Consider the following 24,617-nt stretch of genomic DNA (forward strand, 5'->3'; position numbering starts at 1 on the left):
AACTTCTTTAGAAGCTAACCGGAGGAATTCAGGGACACTTTCAAGACTTTCAAGGTTCCCTCGCAATTCCACTAAAAATTCATTGCTCCTGTCAAATTTTATAATGAGATATTTGGCTAAAAGTTCTACTAGATTTTTATCGAATAGTTTTTTCCCAAAATTGAATTACAAATTCTTTCGCGAATGGTTATTTGCACTCCATAGTTATCCGATGTTCCAGGGGTTGGAACACCGGAATTTCCTCCTTGTGTTCTGGCTCTTATTATAGCCTAGGCTCAAGCGCCACTACTCGCTCTTTGGAACGATAATTCGTACATAAATCTTTTTATTATAAAAAAAAACAATACTCTCCAGAATCTTCAGAAAAAGGTAAATTCAAGGAGTTGTTAAAACTGGCAGAATTCTTATTCTAGATAATCTATCAGGAATTGCTCAACTAATTTCCAAAGTAATGCCAAAAAATTTTAGACATCTTTTGCAATTTTCTTATAACATATTGCCGATATTTTTGCGTTGAACTTCTACAGTTACAACATAATAATTGAAAATAGGCCCTCAAAAAAATTGTTTGGAATTTCTGCAAGTTGGAAAAAAAAATGGATTCTACATCAATCTGTTCACCATAGTATCATGACCCTCTGCTGTTCATGCAAAAAAAAAAAACTGAGATGTTATCATCAGAAGATATTTAGATAGAAGATAGAAGATAGAAGATATCAGTAGATATTTCGTTCGTTTTAACTTCAATCATTGTCTATTATAAAAGACGAATAACAATGAACAAGAATTTTTGTATTGGATTCCGTAAATTCTATTTAAGCTTTTCTTTGCGGTTTATCGTCAGGAATTTCGTCTTACAGTTCCAGAAATTCTATGCTAAATTCTTAAATTTTGCGACAGGAATTCAGTATATTTTTCTAAATTCAATTTAAGCTGAAATTATTCATCGAATTCCCTCAGAAGTTATTCCGCAACATTTTTGTATGTGTTAATCTAGAAATCTTATATAAATTGGATATGAGTAGTTTTTTAACCAAAAATGAAGATTTGGTAGATTTCTGAATGTTATTTATGAAAAAACTCAGGGTTTAGCATTCGAAACAAAATATGGAGTAATTTCTAGATCCTAAAAGAATACCTGGTGGAATTTATTGAGAATTTTTTTGATAAGTTCAAGAATGAATTGCAAAATCCTGTTGTAAATTTGTTGATTTTTTCAAAACCCCTGCTAATGCTGTTAAATGAAAACAAATCTCTGGAAAATACTAGGCTGAATCTCTAGTGAATTTATCGGAAGAATCCTAAGGCGACATTCCAGGAGAAAAAATAATTCCCCTGAAATCCCTGAACAAATTGTTCGGTTCATTTTTAAGTATTTCCTCGGAAGAGTTATTGAAAGAACAGCTGGACGTATTCCGCCAAAACTTTAAAGGAAAGTCTTTTTTTTTATTTCCTCTGGCAGACATATTTGAAGAAAATTTACAATATTATTTTCAACAGAGTTTTGAAGAAAAGTGGGGATCTACATCAAAATGATTTTTTGAGAAACCTTAAGAAATATTTTCTATGAAAAAAAATGCAGATACCTCTGCTGAGAACTCTCTGAGAAATCACCAAAACATTCTCAAAAATTGAATCCTGTTTAATTGCTTTTGAAAACCTTGAGGAGAAGGAGTCCTTAGATTTACATCTTTAAGAACCGTTTATTGTTTCTGCAGGAACTTCTGGATATTTTTGGTGCGAATTTTTTAAGCCGTAATTGAAGAATTTTTGAGATATTTTCTGAGTGATTTGTTGAAGGAAATCGAAGAGAAATTTTAGGACGAAGCTGAAGAGCAAAGTTGGAAAAACTGTTGGTGTACTCTCTGATGAATCCCTGTTTTGGTGAGACATTTTTTAGGTACATTCCATCCCTCTTTTGTTGAAACCTTTCAGCATTTAAAGTTTCAACAAAAGAGGGATGGAATGTACCTAAAAGCTCATAAATTTTAAGTTTAAAAAAATAATAATGGGTAGGGAAATACGTTTATACCTAGTGTTAATATATAATGTGTGCATAAGATGGTTTTCTTCAAGTATTTTTTCATCTACTCAAAAATATATAAACTACGAAATTTGTGGAAAGCGTAGTTATTGCGCCCTATATTACTTCTGTAAAATAATATTTTTTCAGGCCGCCTATTGCTATTGCTTTGTAAAAGTCATACAAGAAATTCTTTTATAAATTCTTCAATAAGTGCCCTTAGAAATGTTTTAGAAATGATTCCATTTATTCATGGATTAGTATAGAAATAGATATCCTTTTGGAAGTTCTTCCAAGTATTTGGTATCGAATACCCCAAAAGATTATTTCATGAACTCTTCCGAACGACTAGAAAATTGTGAGAAAAGCCACTAAGCCAACTCGTTAAGAAGCTCTAGGTTAAAAATGGAAGTAACGATATAATGAATTCTTATAATATGTTTTGAGGAATTATTGAGTTATTCATGGAAAAAAATCTTGACAGTCAACACTGGACGGAATTCTGGAGGTGTTCCTGAAAAGTTTAAAAGAGCTCCGGATATAGTTTTAGAAGAGTTCTAGCATTCGAACAGAAAACTATTCGTAATTAATTCTACAGATTTTTGCCATACATCTTTAAAATCTTTGGAGTAATTAGTACGTGAAAACTGGAAGATAATCCTAGCAAAAAATCCTAAGAGTGGTTCCTTAAAGAAGTTTCGCAAGAAATCTTATTGGATCCTTGCAGTATTCTCTGGGATATATTCTGATGAAGCGTATATGCTTGAATTGCTATATGATTTGTCTAAAGAAGTTTTATAGGAATTTCTTGAATAACTCTGGACGATATCACTGGATGAAAATCAATCCTTGTAAAGTCCTTGAAAGAGTTCTAAGAGGCATGTTTGAAATTATTTATAGTGGTGCTTCAGATAAACTTCTGAAAAAAAACATTAATGGCTGCCGTGAATTCTTCAAGAGCTTGGGTAGAATTGTCTGAAAGAAAAATAAAACAAACTGTAAAAGTGAACCGACTATCGGTAAGAATTTATACAAATCCTTGCAAATCTTTTGGAATGATTCGTGTAAGAATTTTTAAATAATCATTGAAAAAAAAATCTTATTATGATTTTTAAAATAACTTGTGATTTTTCTACAGCATTGGAAAAAATGTTAATAAAATTTGTTTATTAAAAAACTGTTATGTTTTCGTCCTAGTTACATCCTAGTTTACAAGTTAAATCCTAGATAAGTTTTTCAAGAATCGCTAAGGGAACTCCACAGAGTTTCTTCAACCAAATACTGGAGGAATTCCTAGAACAGCCTCCAAATTGAAATCTTCTTCAATGGATCATTAAAATAACCGAAACGGCCGCTATGGAAAGTAAAGATAGCGTGTGTTTGACAGAACAGCAACGCTGTCACAATAAGTTTATCCATGAGGACTTTCCGTGATAAGACTGACAGCTAAAAGTGTGCATGCAACCGAAACGGAAGGGTAAACAAAACATGTGAGAGTTATCAGGGCTTAACATTTTCCTTTGTAATCTAACTTCGATCACTTCGATCGCGAAAGGGCCCATTCACAAATTTCATAACGCAAAAGGGGGTGGGTGGGTGTCTTTATTATGTAACGGCCTTTACAAATTTTGTAGAATATTCATACAAAAAGCGTTACGAGGGGGTGGGTGGGTGTCAAAATTGGCCATTTTCGGCGTTATGAAATAAATGAATGAACCCAAACGTCAAAAGCTCATGGAAAACAAAAATCCAGCTGATCGAAGCTGTCTCATGGATTGCCTTATGTTAAATCCAGAGGACTGACACGGCTGTCATCCTGCATACATTTCGGCTCTTCCTCACATCATTCGCGATACTTCGCGTTTTGGTACCCACTTTCTGGTCGGTTTGCCCTAACTTGCTCCTGATTTTCGAGTATACGGTTCATGTGCTGCTAGTGCTTGTTTCTGTCAATTAAATATATTGCGTTGATTCGTCGTATTTTATAACTCTTTGCCAACAATTTGTTGAATGTTTTACGCATCAGTGAGGTATTATTGATGTCTCCAATCCAAAAAATCATATGTTTTGTCAGTCTCAAAGGAATCAAAACAAAGACACTGGACGCCATGTTGAATCAATGTAGCTAATTATTGGCTCATTTCACCCTCCTGGTTAAATCCCATATAGTCCATTATACGAAACGGCAACACTGATGATATTGCTGTTTCTTTCACACGTTACGACACCGCCTACTGTCAAAATTTCATTCATAAAATAAGCGATCAGCTGTTCAAAAACATCTCGTAAAATGGACTATACAGTAGCGCCTTTGTTTTGATGCGGTGAGCACTGATAAAGTTACCTTCAATGATCCATTGTTTATAACATCAAATTATGGTATTGAATAAAAATGTGTCATACTAAAAAAAAAAGCTCCAACTTTAACACGTTCACACGTCAGCACTATAGGTTTCATCAGACCAATAGCAGATGGACCGACCTCACTGTCGGCCGGCGGCCAAATCTTTAACCAGTGCGCTGACAGCGTTCCATTAGCCACGGGCTGTCGGATATGGTTGTCTGGTTTGTTTTTGGAAATGTAAACAATCGCGCATCCATTGCCGATCACTAGTGAACATCCGCGGGGCAAGACAACGGGCAACGGCGTTCCGGAGGGTTTCGGAAGACGATTAACCGCGTACATATTCAACGCTTACAAGGGAGGTGCGCACAGATGTGATACGACGGCTATTTTTGGACACTGCAGCTGGTATGAGCCAATATGTTTGGGATTTAAAATTGCCAAAGGCTATTACGAAATTTGCCGGTCTGATCGGCGATGTATGAGTTGTGATGCTGTGAAGATATCGAGATAGATTGGACTAGAGTGGTGAGATGCCGAAGAGAACGTTCCTCTTTCTCCAATAAAATAATGTTTATTTATGGATGCTGTTTATTTACAATTTTGCTAAAAAGCTTAGTGTAAGTTCAGTTTTTAAAAAATTAAATACATTCAAAGCTCGTTAAAGCGACACTTGTCGATCCCTTGAAAAATATTTTAATGTTAAAACTATTCTCTATAGTGACACTTCTCTATCTCTCTTCGACTGTACCGCAATTGGTTCATCATGAAAACTATTCAAAAACACGTGCCTCAAGCAAATGCAGATGAACGTGGTAGGAAATCACTCGCACGACTACCTTGATTCTATTGAACCCCCGCGCATTCAAACAGCGCTTTACACATCGACGCAAACAAAAGTCGTGTTCTTTGCCCCGTTCCCTATCCATGCAACGACGCTATTCAGTTTAATCTTGTTTCTCGCACGTCAATTTTCCAGTCACCTACTTGGTGCACCAACCAACCGTCTTGAGGAAAGGTATTAGGCGCTGCCAAATATGGCAAATAAAAGCTCCCCGTGCATGCATTGCCGCACACGATCGGCTTCGCACAGAGTTCCAGTTATTCTTGAAAACTTGCAAAAACTCAATAGGGTCCTAAAATGTTTAATGAAATCTTGTTTTTATTCAATAGCACGAAAGAGCATGTTACTGCTAATACTTTAGCAATTTTTCCGCTCCAATAACGGATATATCTCGCATAACTTGTGATCTCGCCCTAAAAGCCATTGGTAACCGAGTGTGTTGCTCCGTGTTTCTAAGCAAATGAATGACTCAGGATGGAAACTATCACCACTGGGAGATAGAGGAGGATCTTCTCTTCATCGTAGCATTGTTGAATAACGTGTAAATCTATTCGTTTGTTCGGTAACAACAAGCTACACAGTCGGTTACCAATGGCTTTTAGGGCGAGATCACAGGTTATGCGAGATATCATATTTAAACTTTAATTTAAAAATTGGATCCATAAAAGAACCTTGACATTTTTGATCATGTATGACGTTCGCTTAGTCGACAAAAACACCACAGGGCTTTTAGTTTTAACACTGGGGTTGTTCCTATCTGACATATCGGAAGGGACACGGAAAACAAAATATGTACACCCAAAATTTGAGTTTAAGTCAAGGGGTGTGACAAAATATATAACAATTTTATGGTTTTTTTTTGGATTTCAACAAATGAAAAACATAAAAAAAATTGTGTAAACGTGTGTTTTTGGCCATAACTTAAGCGTTTGGTACTAAAACTGGGACAGGCCTGTAGGACCCTATTTCTAAATATAGGTGATTCCGAAAAAATAAAAGTCAAACATTAATCTACAACATCAGATAGATAGAAACACCCATGAGATAAAACGCTAAATTAGTTGTACATGTCAAAACGCTAATTAGTTGTACATGCCCAACAACCATGAACTCAAACTTCAAAATTCGATATTTTGACTGCAAATTTGTTGTTCAAAGAAGCAGACAGCATCAAAACGTGTGAAAAACAGAAACTTCGCTAGAATACTGGTTAATGAAATTTAAAAAAGGGTTTTAGAATTTTTCTAATAGTTGCAAAAAATGTAACGTTTTATGAGCACAAGAATATATTTTTCAGATGTTGTGCATTCAAGTTTGCATCTCTAAACCGCGAGAAATCAATAAAAATCGTAACAATAACGTCGAGTCTAGTTCACCACACTGAAGACGGCCTTACAGTTGAGGTCGAAATACGCGTATCTGTCAAAGGATACAAACTCTAGTCGAATTAAATGGTAAAGTACTAAATTCGTTTTTTTTTTTATCTAGTTAGAGGTATTCCACTAAACAGCTCGAAGATTTAATATCAATAATTTTCTCTCATTGAGAGATAAATATCATAATGAAAGCTCACTTTTAACCATAACTTTGTGTGATTTCGGTTTATCGTGTCCAGTTTGTTTACGAATTGCAAAGGAGGTCATGGTGCGAGGATGAATACTAAGGTTGTCTTTACGCAAACAACATGGTGCAGTTTATCAATGTCATGTTGTCAGGATTTACAATTTTATATGATTTTATATTTTATATATCTAGACCACTGTGCATCGATTGGCGACGTAAAATGGGGAGAAAAAATTTAATCGAATAAGGAAATTTCAATCCGGGAAGGGCCGGAATGCGTTTAGTAGGTAGGTAGCGGTTGGTCCACGCTCTCGAGTTAATGAACTCGATTCGATTCGGACTGATGAATGTTTCGCCGGGATGGTCTGGGAAGGCAGTTCTTTTGCACACACCGTGCACAAACTCCTAAGCAATCTTTCACCCGGGACTCGGCTTCCTGTATAGCAGTTGGCCAGCGTATTGTTAAATGGCACTTGAAAGGGCTGAGATTTTCACTTGTCATCGTTTGCAGTGTGACCAGAGTGGCTTCAAACTTGGGGCCCTGACCTCGCAGCCGAAATGGCTTTCAAATTGAGACAAATTTCCTCATCGTTTATGTTTTCGTTCTTCTTCCTGCGGTAGATGGATCATAACGAGCTGTCTGCAGTTAAATGGCGATTGTCATACGCGATTTCGTGTAATTTGTGAGAAAACTAAATTTACATGCGTTAATTGTACAGGAAAGCTATTTAGTCAGCTCAGCTGTCCGCAAAAAGATGACAAAACCTTGGTTATCACGTGAAAAGTAGATTGTGCTACTTTTACCCGAATATCATTACCCGGAATGTAGTTACTCAGAATGTCGCATCTCTGATTTTTTTTTCCTCTTAAGACCTCTATATGAATGACGTAGGAGGATTAAGAGCATTATGGTAAAATTAAGCAAGTGCTTATTTTAAGACCATAAAATGACAAGTTAAGTTTTCAAGTATTATATCCACTTATTCAGCGGTGAACGGAATTAATTTTTATGGGGAGGGAACGATGCGCACTGAAGGATATAGGAAATATTTTCTTTCTAACTACTAAGCATGTGTAACTTCAAAGTCCCATTTACATTTCTCCCCCTCTTAACAGAGAAAGATGAGAAAGCACAGCGATCAGCTTCAATTGGACTTGACTGCAGCGCAACCAGGGTAGCCCGAAGATTTATGGCATTAACAACCATTCGGAGCCAGAAGTCGGACCAAACTGCGCCGAATTGACGACTCGGTCAGCGATGAAAGTCATCGGTGAATAGACCGATGCCCTGACTCTCAAATTGAATCTTTTCCCATAACCTTTCCGTCCGCCCTGCTGCTGCATACCGCGTAAAATAAGTGGTTGATAATTTATCGCTACGGTGCGGTACTGGCCCCGGTGTGGCCGACCTCTTCTCCTAGACGTAAACTACGTCGTCATAAATAACTAGGACAATTTAGCAAAACAGATTTGTGAAACATTGCTATGGGTTCTCCTTCGCACGGTAAACGAGCACGCGCATACCTACTTAGAGAAGTGGGTAAATTTGCAATGTTAAAAAGTCGAAAACACCAATCGAATGGGGGATGAGCTCACCGTACAAGCGCGGCTACTCTTGGCTATTTACTATTCATCAGACGAAAAGGTTTGTTTGCAAACGACGCCATTCAAATGTGTACAAATATTTAATCTAAAAATTATTCTCCGTCACTTTTGAAGCACTTGTCGTTCGTTTGTTTTCTTCGTCGGCGTCCACGACTTTGTTTCGGGAACCTCAAAGTTCGATTCATACTCAGCAAAACTGAAACGTGCGCTGTGCGATCGAAATCAAAGGTGAACTTTCACCCCCGAACCTCTCGAATTAATTGATCGAAGCGACGAATAAGGCTATCTTTCTAGTGGATTCGCGGCCGATCGGACGAATCGATCGTTTTCGAACAGTGAGCCGTTTGGCGGCATGTGGTGCCCCTAGCGTGACCCCAAACTAATCAAACTGCTTCGACAAACCGTGAAACCGATCAGCTTCTGCTCTCTTGAGGTCACTTTGGAGGTGACTAAATTTTACGAGTCCGTAAAAGGTTTCAGCACAGACTGATAGACGTAGCACTGACGGAGTTTTCAACGACCACTAATATAAGTACCGTAAAACGGGGTATCTTTGATAATGCGGGTAACTTTGATAGTGCGTAACCCACCACATACTAAACGAAATATCATAATTTCTGTTAATCAGTTAAGCAAAACGAATGCAAAACTAGAGAATATTAGTATAACACTTCATGTAAGAGCGGTTTTCATTTGAATCAAGAACATTTGAGGCTTTTTATACGAATATTAAAAATTGACACAATTTTAGCATTTTCGAAACGCTTACAAACAATCTGTTCTACGCTCACTATTTGATGTAGTTTTGAATAGTTGGTCACTTATCTTTGACAGCCTAGTTATCATAGAACTTGAATACGGTCTCAAATCGCTAAGCGAAAAGCATTTTCACAAACTGGGACCATTTTTGTAATATAAGTCAGAAATTACCATATAACGTTAAACGCCTAGAGATATGCAATGCCTTACAAATGTTCATTATTCATTCAATTTTGTTTGAATTATGCTCCATTATCAAAGTTACCCCAAAACAGAAAACCAACTTTCGATTATATGGAAAATTAAATATCCATTCAAAATAAATCCTTCGGTAATCTATCGACTGCAATCGAGAGCTAGGATGCCAGTACTTGTTTTAAAAATATAAATTATAATTCTTTGAATCAGCATGCATATATATTCAAGTTTATTTCGAATTTACTTTGTGCCAAACCTCACAACCAGAGGCACGCGCATCGTTTTTTCGTGTTTGATGTTTCACACTCTGCCATCTGTAGGTCGTATTCGCTCAAAACAGTATTTCGTGTAGCATGCTCACCAGATGGTGATCGATTTTGAAGAAATTTGCTCTAAGTGATACGTCTGTTTATCTGCCGTTTCAGGTTTAGATGGCATGCGCGCAACGCCTCCAAAATTGGGTAATGGAAAATTACAGCCATTCAGTGACGCCAGATCTACTGAAATTGTTGTAGATCTACGTAATTGAAGACTTTCTACGGATGTACTGAAATCCATTTTTCCTACAATCAAATCAAGAACTCCCAGCTAACCAAAGATGGTATGATGATTACTTTGGAATAGGATGGTATTCAAGACTAAAATGTTAATAGATGGCATCTTCTTCAACAAACGCATCGTATTACCTATTAAAACTTTACTTGATTTCTGTTCATTGCTTAATTCAAGTAATTAATGATTTTAATGTTTTTTCCATACAATTTGACAGATCTCGACTACCATTCTTCCATGGACTTGTTTTGGAAATTTGAGAAAGTTTAGACCCGAGCGTAGCACGTTGAATGAATGGAATACAGTCGCCATTCGTTGGTTGGTGATAGGAACTAAATGTTCGAAACATTGTTTTTTTTTTCGCTGCTGGCGCTAACTGCTAGCATTGCAGAATGATGTGAACAGTCTTTCCCCTGTTTGATCATGGAGTCATGCATTTCTCCAGACTTGAATTTGAAATACAATCTGATCAAATATGTAATTTTAAAATTGTCATCCCAGGCAGAGTCGGAAAATGTCAAAAAGTTGATTTTCACATTTTGTATTGGAGATTTAACTTCGAAAAGCCTAGCCAACTACAGTAATCGAAAATCAGAATGATAAAATCAGGCTCTCCATTTTTTTTCAGGGGGCGATGGAATTCACAAATTTAAATTGTCATTGTAATTGAAATTCACTGACATTTGAAGGCTCTGATCCCAGATGACGTTTGTAGCTGAATAACAGTTTATTCAGCTGAAAAGAGGCTGTATAAACTGTATTTTAGCTTAATGAGCTGTTATTTCGCTACCAATGTTACTTGGGATTCCCTTTTGATTTTTACTTCTAACGGACATCTTCTGTCCGACTGCATCTACGCCAATTCTTGCGGAAGTGTATGGTTTGGGAGTGAGGCAATTTGTTGGCAAAGAGGTTTTTTCTTTTGGTTAGTAGATTGCTCATGTATCAGGCGTATGGAAAGGCGTGCTATAATGATGGAAGTATGGATGCGTAAGGAAACGGTTTCCTGCCCTTTCTAGTCCTATCGATAGCTATGAACGAAGAGTAAGTGTGATAAATAAAGAGTGGAAACTAGAAGCAAGTAATACATACAATCAAAAAGTACGAGGGAAGGGATTGGCCTGAGATTGACCCCATGACCATGTGCATGTAAAGTAGAAGCGCTAAAAGTGGATGGCATAAACAAATTAACAAACTGGATAGTAAAACACCATCGTTTTTTTCAGATATACAATAATATAAGTTAGCATTAATTCGAGGTTAACACATAAAATAAACGCATATTTTGGGGGCACAGCTGGCCGTTGCAGTAAACGCGCAGCTATTAAGGTGCAAATAAAAATGGTACAAAAGTCAAAACTGAAAAACCAGTTTTCTCTCTTAAAATAGACAAATCGAAGAAAATAGAAACAGAGAGCTGTCTCTTTTATTTGCCAAATAAAACGGCTGTGTTTTTATTTTCTTGGATTTGTCGGTTTGTAAGGAGAAAACTGCTTTTTCAGTTTTGACTTTAGCACAATTTTTACTTGGGCCTTAAGCAAGAAAAAGCTGAGGATAGTTGGTCCGAATCACGATGGTCGAGGATCTTTATGTGTTGGAAAGTTAATTACTGGGGAAGGGTTCTTAAGAACACTGAAGTTGAGAAACAGGCTTTATCCTAATTGGGACGTAACGCTAGAAAGAAGAAGAAACATATGCATGCATTGTTAGATCTTCTTCTTTCTGGCGTTACGTCCCCACTGGGACAGAGCCTGCTTCTCAGCTTGTTCTTATGAGCACTTCCGCAGTTATTAACTGAGAGCTTACTAAGCCAATGACCATTTTTGCATGTGTATATCGTGTGGCAGGTACGAAGATACTCTATGCCCTGGGAAGTCGAGAAAATTTCCAACCCGAAAAGATCCTCGACCGGTGGGATTCGAACCCACGACCCTCAGCTTAGTCTTGCTGATTAGCTGCGCGTTTACCGCTACGGCTATCTGGGCATTGTTAGATAGAAACGTTTAATCATGTACAAGAAGATCCTTCGTGCTTCGTTGCCTCGTGTTTAGAATTATAACTTTATCTTTTATATATAAATAAAATAAATGATGTAAATGGTGTAAATAAATGAATAAATAAATAAAGGAATGGCGCCTGTATGTCACGAAATGGCTTGAGAATGGTTTAATGGATTTGAATGCTTCTTTCACTACCGCATTTATATAGGACTCCGACGTGTGAGAAACTCTCAGGAAGTCATGAATACGGAAGAAAAATAATCTATCATTTTGCATAAGATACTTCGGAGAGATTTTCAACAGCCTACTAGATAACAAGACAAAACTTACCGGGACCACTAGTAAGGAATAAAACCGTAAAATTCGGATGTTACTTATGCACATCATGCCTACTACGTTTCACTGAAGCTCTCATGGATTTCTGAATATTGTTTAGAAAGAGCTCCAGAAACATTTGTTCAGTAATAACTGGAAGTATATTTGCATTATTTTTGATAAATCTGCTGGCGAAAATCCTAAAGACATCAAATAATCTAGCTCCTTCCGGACAAATTGTTTGAGAAAAATCATAACTCACTTGAATTTCAAACAATGAATTTCTAATGAAATTTTTAGACAAGGTCCTGTTTTTATTTTAAACTAGTGGTCTTGCCATCAAGTAGGCTATTGAAAAATGTCATATTAATACTCCCCCGATTTACCAGATTTCCCGAAAACTTCCCTCAACTTTTTTGTCACACGAACACGTCGGAATCCTTCGAGAAGTCAACAGTGAAAGAATTGTGCAAATCGGTTGTCTCGTTTTTAAGCCATTTCGTGGCATACAAACATGATTCCATTTTTATTTATAAAGAAGATTTGATTTTTTATTCTAATTTCGATGACATACATGACAATCCTCGTATTTGGGTATTTCAATTATTAGGAAGGCTAGGGGTAAGAAGGACACCTTAAGTTCAAATCATGACTAATTAATACAAATGAAAAAGGTTGTTCCAGTGTAAGGGCAAGCTCACCTCATGTTCTAAATGATGTAATGGATGGGATTTTTAAAAATAAGAAATTCATGTTGGTTCGAGATTGTCCTACGGTTAATTTTTTTTTTTTTTTTTTTTTTTATAGAGACTTTCAGCCCTGAGCTGGTTCGTCTCTGAGATGGTTTATTTTGATTTTAATTAGTAGAAAACATTGATTTAATGCAATATTAGACAAAAAAAAACAACACTTCATTTGGATTTATAAGAGGAAATTACGGTGTCCTTTTTGCCCATTGAGATATATTAGGCCTGTGGGCATTTTCTTCATGAGTTTTCATGACAAGACTTTCAATGTATTTGAAAAGCATTAATGAAAGAATGAAAAAAGGCAACATTGGCCATTTCTGAAATTATTAGGATGCCCTCAGGAAACCTATAACAGGGGAAAAATTACGTTTTCACTCTTAAACATGCCACATAGGTAGACCTGTGCGCCGCCGCGCCACGCCGCCGCCCCGTTCAATTTTACTTCACGCCGACGCCGAGTGAGGCATCGGCTGCACGCCATACGCCGATCAGCACTTCGACGCCGATTTTGTGTTTTCACGCCGAAAAATAATTCGGCTCGTAAAATTTGATAATTTTATTTTGAAAAGATGATTTATTGTTGCTTAAGAAATTTCTATAAGGATTCTTACAGAAATTTATCAAGGAATTAATCAAAGAATTCCTCTATGCATTTCTTTGGGAACTTCAGGAATTTATCTATCAACTCCATCTTGAAACCTTCCAGAGATTCTTCAGTGATTTATCCTGGAATACATACACGGATTTCTGCTTGAACTCCTTCAGAGTTTCCTGTACGAATTCTTTCAGATATTACCATCGATGGGGTGATAATGGGTCTAGGGGGTGGAATTGGGTCAAAACGGAAAAATATGATTTATGAAATATTTCTGCTAATAACGCTGATATTTCTAAAATTTATAATGCATATGTTAGAGAGCATATGATATCTCATAATTAATCACAATATACATTTTTATGAATAGTAGTTTTTGTTAAAAAATTAACAAACTTGTATGTTGAAACTAGAAAAAAATTACAACATTGAAATTCTTCTGTACAAATTATCACGCATGTACTTTAAGGTGAAGATGAATCGAAGCCAATCCTCAAATATTCAAAAGCACAAATCTGGAGAACCAAACATCCGTTTAAGCTGAAAACTTAATCGATTGGTCACCCCCAGCGAGCGTAGTGAATCAAAATTTTCTATTATTTTTTGAACGGTTGGTAATGTACCATCAAAGTACATACACACCAAATTTGAAGTTTATTGGAGTTAAATTGCGATAGTTATTCAATAAATAATTCATACATATCCTTTTTTGACCCATTCTCACCCCCAACGATGGTACTTTAGAATTCTTACAAGACCAGCAATTACTCTAAGAATGCTTACACAGATTCTATCAGTAAGCTTTCAACTTATTTTAAAAAATCTTCGATAAAAATCAATTGTTTTTTTTTTTCAGGAGTTCCTTCAAGACACTACTCAGGAATCTTTATAGAAGGATTATCAAATATTTCTCAAATAATTGAAACAAATATATGCCTAGGAATTATTGCCAAAGAAGTTTTTTCAAAGTTTTCTCGTGTTATAACAAATAATGCAACAATTTATTAAAAAAAAACCTGTAGGAATTCTTCTATAAACCTACAAAAAAGAACCTTTGCGGGATTTCTTCATATGTTTCTGCACTAATTCCTCCAATTATTTGTTTAAGAAACACTTCGGAAAGTCCGTTAGTAATTACTTCGAACGTTGTTAAAGGGATTTATCGAGAAATTATTGCAAAGATGCCTTTGAAATTTCTGCCAGCACTTTGGAATTTTTCAAAGGATTACATGGATATAGGATGCCTACATTTCTCAATCGCATTTGTGAGTAGGTAATCCGTTAAGGATTACTCTTGAAATTTATTCAGATCTTATAGAAGATACTTCTTTGAGTTTATCCGTCAAATGTTCATTTAAAAAAAATTGCAAAGAAAATACTTTAAAGCTTGTTTAAGGACTCTTGGACTATATAGTAATTTTTACTCGATTTTCCAACCTGTACTTTAAGAAATTCCTTTGCTAATTTCGGCAAGAATGCTTTCAGTAAATTTCGTAACGATTTAAAAAAAAAAAAAAGATTTTAGTATGGTGGCAATGTAAGTTTCTATAAGCGCACCTGTATTTTCGATGTAAATTTTTAATGAATTGATAAACTAAATAAGCAACCATTTCGCAAGAAAGTAATTCACCAAACACAGCAGAAAAATGTAACAAAAGTGGTTTCACAAGCAAATATACCACTTTTTAAACCCAAAAAAAAAAAACTTTATGCACATTTTTATCGTTCTTTCCGAGCGGTTGAATGATAGATTTCTAAACTTTTTATTGACTTTACTACTTTTATTGAACTTTAAATATAGAAAATAATAACAATTTTCTTATGAAAGAACAAGATAACCAAGTTAATAACTGGTTCAGTTTTTCATTCTCGCTAGAGTTTCGGTTATTTTCCATAGTATGTATACTGTAATTAATATAGTATTATTAGCTTTATGTAATTCGGCGAGAATATATTGTGTTTGATGGAAAAGTGTTGTGCAAATTGGAGTTCCACGCACTACAGGTATTCCTCTTAGAGCTCCTGCAGAATTGTTTCCAGGATTCATGCAGCTAATTCAAAAATTTCTGCAACTTTCACGTGTTTCAACGTGAGAACTTTGAATGAACCCGCGCGTGTTGGGCTCCTGGCTCGTGAACTGCGGAATGTCGGCGTGAACGTGGCAGCTGTCCAGGAAATACGCTGGACGAGAACCGGAGAACGCGAATTCCGAGCGGTGGACCCCATCGCCAACACTTCATTCAAGTACCACATCTACTACAGCGGTGGCGACAGAGTAGAACGTGGAGTTGGCTTCATAGTGATTGGGAAGCAGATGAAGCGAATTATTCGGTGGAAACCGGTAAGCGACCGAATCTGTGTGTTCTTCAACTACAGCCTGATCAGCATATATGCGCCAACGAACAATAAACCCGATGACATGAAGGATGAGTTCTATGAGAGCCTGGATAAGGCCTACGGAGAGTGCCCAAAACAAGACGTCAAGATAGTCATCGGCGACGCAAATGCGCAGATCGGGAAAGAAGATTTCTTCCAACCCGTCATTGGAACGGAAAGCCTTCATTCCGTTACCAATGGTAATGGCCTGCGGCTAGTAACCTTCGCTGCTGCTAGAGGGATGGCAATCAGCAGTACCTACTTCGCACGAAAGAATATCCGCAAACACACTTGGCGACACCCGAGTGGCGATGCCTGCTCCCAAATAGACCACTGGTCAACGACGAAGACGAAACGACTGATTCGATGAAGAGTGCCAGAGAGTGACAGGCATGAAGAATGTCGCCTGAAGCCGTATGCTTGTGGAGGTTAAAAAGGCTATCAGTGAGCTGAAGAACTGTAAGGCTGCTGGGAAGGACGAGATCCCGGTCGAGCTTCTCAAGCACGGAAGCGAGCAGCTTTACCAGTCGATCCACCGAGTACTTCTGAAGGTATGGGAGGACGAAGAATTGCCCGCCGGCTGGTTGGATGGCCTCATCCGCCCTCTCTACAAGAAAGGGCACAGACTGGAGTGTGGTAATACAGAGGAATTACCCTGCTGAATTCGGCGTACAAAATTCTGTCGCGCATCCTGTTTAACAGACTGCGACCGCTCGAGGAGTCCTTCGTCGGCCAATACCAAGCTGGTTTTCGTGAGGGCCGTTCGACAACGGACCAGATGTTTAGCTTGCGAATGATCCTAGACAAATTCCGGGAGTATAACTTGCAGACTCTCCATCTGTTTATTGATTTCAAGGCGGCGTACGACTCAGTGAAAAGAAATGAGCTTTGGCAGATAATGTCTGAAAATGGTTTTCCGGCTAAACTAATTAGGCTGATACGTGCTACGCTGGATGGTTCGAAATCAAGTGTTCGGATCGCAGACGAGGTGTCAACCTCGTTCGTGACGTTAGACGGATTGAAGCAGGGAGACGCACTTTCGAATTTACTGTTCAACATTGCACTGGAAGGTGCTATTAGGAGATCTGGCGTGCAGAGAAATGGCACTATTATCACAAGGTCGCACATGCTCCTTGGCTTTGCGGACGATATAGACCTAATTGGAATTGATCGCAGATCAGTGGAAGAGGCCTTCGTGCCTCTGAAGAGGGAGACAGCGAGGATAGGCCTGGCTATTAATTCTACCAAAACGAAGCACATGGTTGCAGGTAGAGATAGAGTCAGGCACGGTGGTGTAGGTGCTGAGGTAGTGTTTGATGGGAATGTGTTTGAAGTTGTTGAAGAATTTGTTTATCTTGGAACACTTGTGACATGTGACAACGACGTTTCCCGCGAAGTGAAAAGACGTGTTGCGGCTGCGAATAGGGCCTTTTACGGACTACGTAACCAGCTTAGGTCCCGCAGCTTGCAAACGGAAACAAAATTCGCCCTGTATAAAACATTGATTCAAAGATGCGAATATTATCAATCGTGTAAAATACGGCAGACTTCAGTGGGCTGGTCACTTAGTGCGAATGTCGGAAGAAAGAATTGCGAAAATAATATTCAGCAGGGAACCAGGCAGAGGTCGGCGGCTTCGGGGAAGACCACGAATACGCTGGCTGTACGCAGTGGAAGAGGACCTGGCGACCCTAAACGTTCGGGGCAACTGGAGAAGTTTCGCCCAAGACCGACGAAGATGGAGCTCTACAATACGCCCGGCAATGGCGTGACGCTACGCTGTAGCCATCAAGGTATCAAGGTAGGTATATTCCTGCTAGAATTTCAATAACGTCCTTTATTTTTTTTTTCAGGGTTACTTTGAGAATTCTTCAAATATTCGTGCAAGAATTCTTCGAATAATTTTCTCAAAAGTCCAGAAAAAAAATTCTTACACAGTTTTCCTATAGGTCACACACATTTGTCTGTGGTAATTTCACCAAATATTCTTGTGAGTTCCTTTCTGGTTCGTCGAGTATTTTTCCTGTTTCCTAATTATTTTTCCAAGGATTCGTCCAGGAACTATTTTTAAATTTTGTCTGCTAATCTGCTAATCTGCTAATATCAACGCACCCCCTAGCCATGGCCAATCTGCGTTGTTTACACAAACATCCCTATAAACCCCCACGCTGGGAAATACGTTTACCGAAAAACGGCGTTATGAGGCTCTGCACTGCATTCCTGTATTGGATTTACTTTAATGGCATTGTTGTTAGCAAATTCACAAAAAGTGAAAGAGAAAGAAAACATGATTTGTGCAGGCAGAGCCCCATAGGCCTTGCTATACCCGTTAGCACGCCCGACGCCCACCGATGACAGAGTGGGTAGGCTCGCACCATCGTCCCGCCCTTCTTACCTATTTTTGAGATAGGCAGTTCTGTCAGGGTGTAAATAGTTATTATTATGCATGTAATCAAACCGATTTACGACCTTCCACGTGTTAACGATCTTGAGGTGGGGGTATTTGCGTGCAGGGTATGCGTATCTTCCTGTTGTGACATCACTTCTCCACAATGGCTTGGAGGTTTCCTTCTTCATTTCGGTTGTTCTGGAAAGATAATAAAACAAGGAAAGGAAGGGGCCACATCACTCCAATGCTCCAGCAACAGCTTCCTTGTTTTTGCGCTTATTTTTCTTTTTGTCAGGAACTATTTTTAAATTTTGTCCGAAGAATAATAATAATGAATAAGTTGTCTTGAAAGGATTTCACCATAAATTTCCCCAAGTTTTTTTTCAGGGTCTGTTGCATCTTTTTCAGAGATTTTTCAAGATTATTCCAGATAAGCGCACTTTGACACTTCGCGACATAGAGTATCTTGGAGGCCTTTTTAAGCCTAATGGTCCCGGCCAGTTCAGGATTGTTTCGTATATTTCGACTCTCACTTAACAATTGTGGAAGTGCTTGTAGAAAACTAAGCTAAGAAGTAGGCTCTGTCCCAGTAGGAACGTAACGCTGGAAAAAAGAAGACAAACTCAAACATTTTGATGTCCAATTTACTCCACGCCGATGCATGCCGCCGCTGCCGCCGCCTAAACTAGTTAACGGCGTGACGCCGATGACGCCGCCGCCGCCGGTATGAAAAAGGTTTTAATGCCGCCGCCGATTAAAAATATTTCGGCGCACAGGTCTACACATAGGCCGTTTCTGGAACCACCGGTCCTGGTGGAACTGCTTTAAGAAACAATTGCATTTTCTCACCAAAAACAGAATGTGGGACAGCTTTTTCTGCTAGATTGCTCATGGGAATACTTTCATTGTATGTGCGTGACATTCTCCGTTCCTGGAACAATAAGGGCCTCTCAAAGAACCTTTGACAGAATACATTTTCGTTTCTACACCAAAACATGCCATGCGACAGATTCTTCTGCATCATTTTTGAAGATAAAACTTTAAATGTAGGGGGAGATCCCCCAGTACCGGACACTTAAGCCAATAAATTCATAATTCGAAAAATATTGGTTTTATGTGCTCGTGTTACCCATTTCTGATAAATATTATCATTTTTATAGTGTACAAAAATAAATTTGAAAATATAAGTATGAATTTTGACATTGCATTTTGATGATGTATTTTAGTACCAAATTGATCGATCTTGAAAGGTGGCACCCAATACCGGACACAATCTGGAAATGCCTCGAATTCTGTAAATTTGAACATCATTGAATGTGTTTACTTTAGGAATAGTATATAATTACCAATTCAATGCATTTGCAACATTTACAAAAACAATTTGAGTATATCGTAGTTTGCAAGATGTCCATCAAAAACCTCTTTCTTATATGATGAAAAATAGCACATTTTACGATGTTGTTCTGAATGTTCATTTTTCCTAATTTTATTGCATGTTTGATACCATGATCGACGGAATCCATGAAAAATGAATGTATTTTGAGACACTCGTGCAATAATTACAAAGATATCATAAGGCTGTCCGAAACTGGGGGACAGGAGGTGCTTAAACAAAATTGTAATTTGTCCATATTTAGTCCAATTATGGTACAAAATACATTCATACTATCAAATTAGGATCATGTTCAAATATGCTTGCGTGATCCAAAGTATTTTTTCATATTCAAAATAATTACTAAATAGGCTCAAAATTAAGGCAATACGTCAAATTTTTTGAAATTTTCAATCTTTTGTACTTTTTTAAAAAGGCATGCATATTTCAAGGATGTGTTATTCTACGCAAACATTAGCCTCCATAATAGCTTCCTTTACTACTAATACACCATCTTGATTGGACGATGATTTCTCAATGTTTTGACTTTGTCCGGTATTGGGTGCTGTCTGGTACTGGGGGATCTCCCCCTAATGTTATTTGAAAATGATCGATGGCCCTGATGGTTGTTTCAGGAATTATTAGAATAAGCTCAGGGAACCTTCGACAGACGACATTTTTACATCAATTCAAATGCACTGAAGTTTCTTTGTTTTTTTGAAACTTTTACCATCCAAAACTCTGTTTTAACACTTTTATTGCGGCGCTCATTTTAAATCCAGATCCAGCGGCGGCGGTAACGCGCAGAAGATATGCGCGCAATTCAAACGCAACGTCAAAATTCAAGTAGGCTTGGATTTTTTCGTTCTTCATGGACGCAAATGTTTCAAATTTGCTAAATTTGAAACATTTGGTGATTCATCATCACTGCGACGGTATATCGACATTTCCAGATAATTGCATTACGTAGATTTATCTTGCAGAGTTTATGTTTATAGCTCATTTCTTTCACCACAGGATTATCGCAAAAATTTTAACAAGTGCGGAAGTGCGGAGCCGCTAATAAATGTGCGCAGTGGCATCACATCAGGTGGATGTCCTCGGAGGACTTATTTTTCGCAAATAAAAGAATAAGTGCTCTGAAGACACCAGATGATGATTAGATGCAATCCCGCACTTTCATTAACACTTTCGCACTTATGAGGCCACATTTCGCAGTACAGTGCATAATGGTCGGGCTCCATATAAAGAGGCGGCCAAAACTACTATTTTTTTTTAATTTTTATGTTTTTTAACATTTTAAAATATATCTCATCCCGGGCAGACGGAAAAATCAAAATCACATCTCGAAACGAACAAATTATGATCGCATATCTCAATTTGATTTTCGAAAATTTTATAAATCTCAGCGCAAACAAGATCAAAATTAGTTCTTTGAAATGAAACAAACCGCAAAATGACGGGACTGAACAGTCTGATGACGTCAGGGCATCCTCTAGGAGCAAAAAGTAGTCTCAGGCATAGTCGATTTGTTAGCAGCCCTGTGTATAGATCGGATGGTTGAAGGTGCGATCCTGATTGCCGGCTTTTTGATTATTTTTATTCTTCGCCATCTGTAACATCATATTTTGATAGTGATTTATTAGTCAGTCGATAAACTTGCCAGATATTGATATCTTATAATATCTTAACAAGATATTGTTCAATACTTTTCCATATTATTGATTGAATATTGAATATTTTTGATATTTTATCACTTACCTCCAATAAACCAGTAGCTGATCGCCAGTAATTACTTTAGAATAACAAATTATGATCTTGGGCAGTTTTTGCCACCTGCTCAGGATGGAAGATTATTATGATCATTGAATGAAATTGGACTAAAATTTAAATTTCTTTGACTTTTATGACGTCATATTGCACATCGAAAAACATCCTTAGATCTCACAAAACCGTTTAACAATTTTGCAGAAATTTGTTGATTTTCAAGTTAGAGTTATTTGAATAATTCAATATTTTACATATATTTTAACGATATCTTTCGACAAACGTTCATTCAAAATATAATTATCCACTCTTAATACACATATTGATCAAACTCGGTCGAATACAAAGAAAATTTGTTCTTTCAGTCAAGTTTGATTGCATCTCTAAAAAAAAGAACGCTTAATGTGAACCCCTTTTGAAACAATTAAATTGCCAAATAAAATATTCAGATTACATATTCCATCGACTAAGGCATTAAAACTAGTTTTGACCAAACTTTTTTTTTTCGACCATTGTTCTGGGGTGAAAGAAATACCGTTTTGACTCATATTCCAAACACTTAAGGCGAACAGTGACTTCAAATGCACCTGATAGGCATAATTTAGCTGGTATTTGTGTAAATTTTAATTTTTCCTCAAACTCTAATTGTTAACTGTTTGCGTGCTGCTAAAATTGTTTATTTAAACCCGTTTGGTATTGTTTTCACGTAAAAGTATGGAACAACATTTTGGGGGCGATCCATTAATTACGTAAAACAATTTTGGCGATTTTTAATGGACTCAAATGCCGAACACTGTGCTCATTCTGTCTCATATTCCGAACACCTTGAATTCCGTACAGCACGAATAAATAATATTCAAATGAATAATTTCGCAAATAAATAATTTCGCAAATAAATTTATCTGAGCTAATTTTACTGGTCTCGAACTAGAGAATCATCACTACTTCCAAGGCATCGAATAGATTGAAAGTCATTTAAATTATATTTCAATTGACTGCCGTTTCCTTATAATTTGATGACATATTGCAACGAAACATTTCAATCTAATCGCCATACAAAATATGAGTGTTTGGAATATGAGTCTGTTCGGAATTTGAGACAAAACGGTACTCAATATATCTGTGAACAGTTGATCTGATAAGGTGTCAAACCCAAACAGTGTTGCCATGGTTTCAATCGCGTGAGTCCAAAAAAAAACACTTTTTCCCCGAATCACTCTATTGTTTTCAAATTTGACGCATGTCTTGATGCATAGAAATTCAGACAAGATACACTGCATGGGGAACAAATGAGCTCCACATATCCAACCGAAAAGATCGCTAGATTGACATACAAAATAGAACACCCCACAGCGTTTCCAGTTTCTTCAAACACTTACTCCAATTTCGTCAATTCGATAAGGCTTTTATGTGTCCATAAACTCTTCCTCCAATTGCTTCACTTTTATTGGCCTTTTATGACCCCAAAGCTGAAACACATTTTCGGTCACTTTCTTCTCGCAGACTATGAGCTGCAGTCAGTCGGTAACCCTTCCCTTCTTTAACCGTTCATTGACGATCAAACGTTCCACTACCCACATACGAATTAATAGTTGCGTTGCTTTCCAGCAGTTTAAAAACACCAAGAAACAAATTCTCACATTTATCACTTGGACACATTTGGTTCTCGTTCCGAATCCAATGCGGGTCTTCGGCTATCCAGTTTTATGGATTGCATAGCGATCATCATTCATTCCCAGCACAATTACTCCTATTCTCGTAAAAGCAACCAAACGGCTTGTCGTTCGATCGGTCCACTCTGCTACCGCACTTACTTCCATCCAGTCATGCTTCCGACGACCAAGTCGATTCCACAGGGCAAAGCGGTGCAAAATGCACTAATGGAGGCACAGACAAACAGACGTAACACTGAAAAAACTTTCATTGATCACTCATTTAACGACGATCATTTCAAATATGCTATGTTACAAACCTAACAACCAGAGGCGCACGCATCGATGTTATTCGTGTTTGACGTTCCATACTACTGTCATCTGCGGGTCTTGTTGCCCAAAGCAGTGTTTCGTGTAACATGCTGACCAGATAATGATGGTGTAAACTGGGCGATGGATTTTAATGAAATTTGTTCTAAGTGTTACGTCTGTTTGTCTATGTAAACAGTATTTAGCTAGCTGATTCAAAATTTTACCACAAGTCAGCGCTAGCGGGCATAAAACTCTTTTTTTTGCAGCTATCTCAAGAGCTTGACCATTTAGTAAGATGAAGTTTTCGGCAAAGTTGTTCAGTAGCTCAAGGGCTATCTTCATTTGTACTATAAGATTCGGGATTTTTCCACCAAGCAGCGCTAGTGAGCATAAAACATGTTTAGTGGACATCTTAGAATCCTGACAACATAGAAAGATGGCGTTCTCGGCAGATTTGTTTACAAGATTCAAGAAAAACTGTGTTACAGTTAACTTTCCCTTACTCGATATTCCGTATCTCGATATCGAGTTAGAGAACCATAGTAAAAGTTGGTTTTCATGGTTAACTCGATGGTCCCTTGGATCGCAGTTGCACAGGTTTTGTGTTCTGTAGCTCGATACCTTCCTAACTCGATGGTCCCTTCAATATCCAGTAAGGGAGAAATGATTGTATATATTTGTAAAATTCGAATAAGTTTAAATTGCCATTTTGAACCATTTTCCCCAACGAAATTCGTCACATTCAAAACACAGCTGTTCTGCTGACCCTCCTATTCCATTCTTCGTCCCGGCTCTCTAACTAGACCGTTACGGTAGATGGCGGTGGAACGCGCGTATAATTCAATGTCATTATCATTTCGCTGTCGACGTCCTCTGCACTCGATTCAGCAGCTCAGTTCAGTTCAGTTCAGTTCGGGAGCCCTAATTTTATGCCCGATCACGATTTTCTCCGCATAAGCTGCCACCGCTGCTGCTGTTGACGCTGGAGGTACTTTCTCACCGGAGACGACGCTCTTCAATGGAGTGATCCACCACTCTTCGGGATGGCCTTTAAGTCGTAAGGCTGGAAGCAGCAGGAGGAGTAGATGGCTACGTGCCCAGCTGTTAGCCTACTTCTGGATTTGGGCTTTCTCGGTGGATTTGCGCCGTACAGTTTTGTACCAAAGACTATGCGCAGAGCAGTGCGGTGGTGGTTGGTGACA

General features: G+C 37.8%; 1 protein-coding gene across 1 annotated transcript in view; it reads right to left on the reverse strand.

Annotated features, from left to right (window-relative positions):
• The window catches only part of LOC5576344, an 877,728-nt gene that overhangs the window by 437,020 nt on the left and 416,091 nt on the right, over positions 1 to 24,617 (reverse strand).

This window comes from Aedes aegypti, chromosome 1 (assembly GCF_002204515.2).
Source record: "Aedes aegypti strain LVP_AGWG chromosome 1, AaegL5.0 Primary Assembly, whole genome shotgun sequence".
Classification (NCBI taxonomy): domain Eukaryota; kingdom Metazoa; phylum Arthropoda; class Insecta; order Diptera; family Culicidae; genus Aedes; species Aedes aegypti.